At 39.2% G+C, this 5,218-nt stretch overlaps 1 pseudogene; it reads left to right on the top strand.

The window, feature by feature from the left end:
• LOC123521287 overlaps window positions 1–2,824 on the top strand; it is a 6,027-nt pseudogene extending 3,203 nt beyond the window's left edge.
• The last annotated feature ends 2,394 nt before the right edge of the window (window positions 2,825–5,218 follow it).

Below are 5,218 nucleotides of genomic sequence, written 5' to 3'. Positions count from 1 at the left end.
AGACCAAGGATGGGCAATAGGCTGGCGATCATGCAGAATGCAGTGGAAAGGGGATGGGTGCAGATGCAGGTAAGTTCCACTCTAACACCTTATCATTTGATCTCCCTGTGGATCCAGTGAAATCTTCTAGTTTTTAATATTTTCTGCTTCCTTTTCATTTGAAGTTTTCTCCTCTGTTTTATTTTGCTATTGTTATTAGTTTTATAAAAATATTTTTCTGTATATGAAATCCAGATTATCTATATTAATCTATAGATATTATCTCTATTAAGCTATAGAGACAGTAACTGGATTAACGGTTCCCTGGAGGTATGGCAGTGGAGGTTGAGGGAAAATGGGGAGCTAATAATGATGAGTCAAGAATGGAAAGAATGTTCTAAAACTGATTGTGGTGATGACTGTACAACTCTTCTTGATGTGATTAAACTATATATGTCAGTAGAACTGCTTTAAAAAGAATTCAGGTAACATATTGCATTGCCAAATCTGTTGTGATGAAGAGTGATGAAGAATTGGTGCATTTGAATAGTGGCATTGTAAAGAATTTAGAATATACCGTGAACTTCCAGAAGAACACACGTTTGTCTTGGGAGAAATGCAGCCAGAATACTTTCAAATGTAAGCCGACAGAACTGCACCTCGTGGACAGAGACAGTCCTTAGTGAAGGACATCACGCTTGTAAAGTAGAAGGTTGGCAAAAAAAGAGGAAGCCTTTCATGAGCTGCCTTGATGAGTGGCTGCAACAAGAGCTCACACAGAGCAAGGATGGTGAGGGTGATACAGGGCCTGGCAGGGCTTCATTCTGTTGTGCAAAGGTTCATGATGACTCAGAAGTGACCCAATGCCCTCCAACAACAATGACACATTTTACAACAATGTCTCCACCACGCAAACATTCTGCTGGGTCTGTGAACCTTACCATATTTCATAAATAGAACACTGAGTTGTTACTTATACTCACAGAAATGGGTAGTCTATTGTCATACGAATTGATGCTGCATTGATGTGGAAGTCTATTCTACAGGGTAACATTCTCAGATACTATTTAGGACTGATGTGCCTTTTTAAAGCAACCTTACAGGAGGACCACACTCTATTCAACAAGTACAAAATCTGAAATGAGGATGGAGATGGTTGTCATGCCTTAGAACACCTCCAGGCTTCTCCGCTTGGGGGCGCCTTCACCAGGAGGAGCGCAGCCAAGAGCAGAGCTGCGCACGTGCTCCCTGATCTTCTGCTCCTCACAGACTACGCACAAGCCTGAGCCACACGACACACAGATAATAACCCTTTGGAATATACAGTCATGGGATTTAGATTTAAATGAAAGCCTGCTGAGCACTGCAAAGCCTATATTGACCGAAAGGAATGATGCTATCGACTAGATTCCCTTGGCCTGCCAAGCCCCTCGACGATCCCTGCATGCAGCCATAGGTAGGCTCTTTACTGTGTTCCAGGTATCAAACCTTCTATGACTTCCATTCCAGTAAATGCCTCTTAAAGGGAACGGGCATGAATCACCTTAGAGTTACGGCATAGTTTAGGTAATGATGCCTCAGAGAAAAGGAGGGAGATGGAAAAAGAAGGAGCTGCTGTTAAGCAAGGAATAAAAGGCACGAACTCTCCTATGTATGGTGAGAAACACAACCCTTTTAGAAAGGAGAAGGGATCTAAAATACTTTGGTTAAATGGCAATGAGCCAAATCATTTTTATCGATTTCTCTGTGGGGAAGGGAACTTGGCATAGATAGTGAAAAGAATTGTGTATACTTGTATGTAAAAGAGTTGTGTATGCTTGTTTCTACTTGCTATTACAGAGATTTTTAAATGAAGCGATAAAATGAAAAACAAGACTAAGCCTCTTTTAAAAATAATAGTTGATAAAGCATAGCTTCTTTCACTTTGGAATAAAAGTGTGATTGTTAAGGTATAAAACAATAAATTTAACCCAAGGTTTTATTTTACTTGTTTACATTTTCCTACACCAAATAGGTTTGGAGGTATTTTTTTTATTATGATGATTCTCCCCCCACCTTCTCCATTTTTGAAGGGGTGATCTATGTGAATGACATCAGCTCTAACTGCTACATGTCATCACTGCCATACACCACCTAGAGTCTAATCAAACATGATTCCTGTGGTGGTTTTCATCTGTCCAATCCCCAGCACTACCTACATGTGATTGCTTAGGTTTGAAGCTAGAGCTAAACCTTTGGATTTCAGACCCACTGGAAGTAGAAGTTTAACTACAGTATATTCAGGAGGCAAAACTCCACTGTTTGTTAACCATGTCCCACTGTTTGTTAACCATGTCTATAGTTTTCTACCCAAGTATAAAAATTCCAAGTTAAGCGTCTTCCCCAAGTAAACCAAGAAACCTGAGAGTTGGGAGACACAAGTATGCCTCAAGTTGCCAAAGAAAATAAGAAAAACCTGACGCACCACAGGCTAAGTATTAGACAGACACCCAGAATCAATGTGCTTTTTCTCATGCAAAGAAAAAAAATTAGATGCAAACTTTACATTTAAAACTGCATTGTTCCCCTTTAATCTGGCCACCATCCGAGTGGTGATCTGGATGTTAGAGAAGAGATGAATGGGAGACACTGGCAGGGATTGACGCTGGGCGATGAATGTGGAAATGTAGAATGGATGTTTCTCTTTTTTTTGGCTTTGAGTTGCCTGTTGTTTCTGTCTGTTTTTTCAGAACTGATCCGAGAGGACAGGGAAGTCAGTGTGGGCGGCTCTAAGGAGCCTCCCTCTCTACAGCTGCGGCTCAGAGGATTAGGGCGCTTCATCCACAAGGCAACATTGCACAAGTAGCCTTTGAACAAAAGTCATGGATACTATTAATGATATGGTAATCCTTCATCGAGCTACCTCCCAGTAGTGATTATACTGACATGGGAGAATATCTAAGTCGTGAAGGCAGCCCACGACAACACTGTGTCATTGTTCACCCCGGGCTTGACCAGGACTAACTTTTACCAGCATCTCCAACGTCACCTTTCCTTCTAGAGCCTTCCCCACTGCAGCCCACCCCCAACCCCTGGCCCCAGCTCTCACTCCCACCCCATCATGGTAAAAAAGTGGCAAAGAAAACTCCGATCCCAAATCTTTTTATAGATTTGTTTTTGCAAGTTCCCACACACATTTAGTGTTGTCTCAAAACCCATGCTGTCAACTGTCTCCAGGAACCATTTCCATCTGAGAGCAAGACCACACAAAGGTTAGTTCGGTAGGTCTCAGTGAAGATGTTTTAATTGTCTGACAATAGATTCTGCTGTCATTTGACTTGCAAATACTGTCCTCTTGCTCTCCGAGAACACGTTCAGCATTACAGAATTTGTCAATAAATTTTCAAAAAGCATTTAATGATGACACAGAGATACTAGTGGTTTCCCATTTGACATCACTTAAATCCGATCTCAGGGGAGTTAAGGGATTCCGATACTAAGGGACTGCCCTACAAAGAGTTATACCAAATCTACTCGTAGACGATTCCCTGGATAAAACAGACGTTACCTTTGGTGGAAGCACATGTGCCATTCTTACCTAATTATATGTGCGAGATGAACATGCTCATCTTAGCTCTTAAAATGACTTTCAGCGGGTGCACTAATGGGGCCAAAACGAAACGACACTGATATAGCCGTCACTCTGAAATACTCATTCCTCCCCCTGAGTTCTGAGTATCTTTTAATGTTGTCATTTCTCTCCCATCCAGACCCAAGTTAAATAAAACAAGTCTCTTCCGTGCAAAACAAATCTCAACTAAACGCCCACTTTAATTTTATAGAGATTTCCCCAGATCCATTAGCCCCCAACACACAACCCTTCTGAGAAAGTCAGACTGAGCACACAGTGAAATAGTGATTTGAAAAATAAATCATGATTTTTCTAACATCTCTAAAGAAGATTATTGCTCCACATTGAATATTCTTTAGTACGTGAAAATTTCTTTAAAAATTATATATACTTATATGTGCATATTGAGGTATTTAGTAGAACTGCCATTTTAATGGAGATGAGCTATGTGCCCATTTATGAGCCCACATAGCCATTTGAGCTATGTGTCAAATATGTGATTACACATTAAATAATATATCGTATAGCTATATTACTATTAAAGGAAATTTCTTTTCTTCTTTTAAAGGAAATTTTATATTTGGCATAGGGCAAAACAAAATAAAGGCTCATATTAAACTCTGTGATAACTTTAAAAAAAAACAAGACTGACAACTATTTAATATGCTGACCCCAATGTTAAAATTAATCAAGTGGTTGTTCTTGAAGAATAGAGTTGAGGGAAGACGGTGAGGACAGAAACTTGGCTTTAACTTTGCATAGTTACGCTTCCATGTTATTTGGATGTTTAAATGAAGTCTGTATCAGTTCTCTAACTTGAAACTATAATAACAATAAGTGACTATGTGTTGTTTGGAATTTGAGCCTCTTCTAAGCATGAAATAATTATGTTTTATGAAATTATCCATAGCTAGGTGGTCCTATGACATTCCTAAAGTCAGTCAATCGCAGAGGGAAAATTCAGAAATTCTGACTTATGTCAGAGTTGGCTGCACAGATGACTAAATCATGTCAAATGAAGCCACAGGAACTTGACCCTCATCTCACTTATTACCTCTTTCATTCCTCAGGCAAATCAAGGATGAACAGCACCACACTACCTAGAAACTGTAATACAATGTAATGAGCAAAGTCTGGAGCCAAGAACACTAGCGCTGAATCTTACCCAAGCGAGCATTTAGAAGCTCTCTGAGCTGGCTTCCAATCTGTAAAAGGGTGAAAACAATACCTGCCCTTGCCATATTGCACTAAAAGAAATCATATTTTTATTAAACTAAAGAGTAAGCCCAGGGTGACAATGAAATATACAGAAATTTTTTGCTCAAGGTTCTATGTCAGATTCAAAGACAGACATCTACTCACTAAAAGGAAGTAATATGACCTCAAATTCATACTTAATCTGGATGCCATTGATTTCTGATATTTCTACTTGATAATTGTATAATATTCTATAACATTAGCTAAAATGATTCATGATTACTTTTGCTCCACTTGTTGACTAATTTGTGAGGAAAACTAATGTTTTCTATCACATTTCATAGATAAACTAAGGAACTGACTTAGGTGGGGTCAGTCAATTACTAACATTTTCCACTTCTTTCTATTATGCTATCTACTCCAATTTTTTTT

The sequence above is a fragment of the Echinops telfairi genome, unplaced genomic scaffold (assembly GCF_000313985.2).
Source record: "Echinops telfairi isolate 266 unplaced genomic scaffold, ASM31398v2 ScPeMD7_9;HRSCAF=40, whole genome shotgun sequence".
Classification (NCBI taxonomy): Eukaryota; Metazoa; Chordata; class Mammalia; order Afrosoricida; family Tenrecidae; genus Echinops; species Echinops telfairi.
Note: the sequence above shows the minus strand (reverse complement) of the source record. Positions and strands in the feature narration are given on the sequence as shown.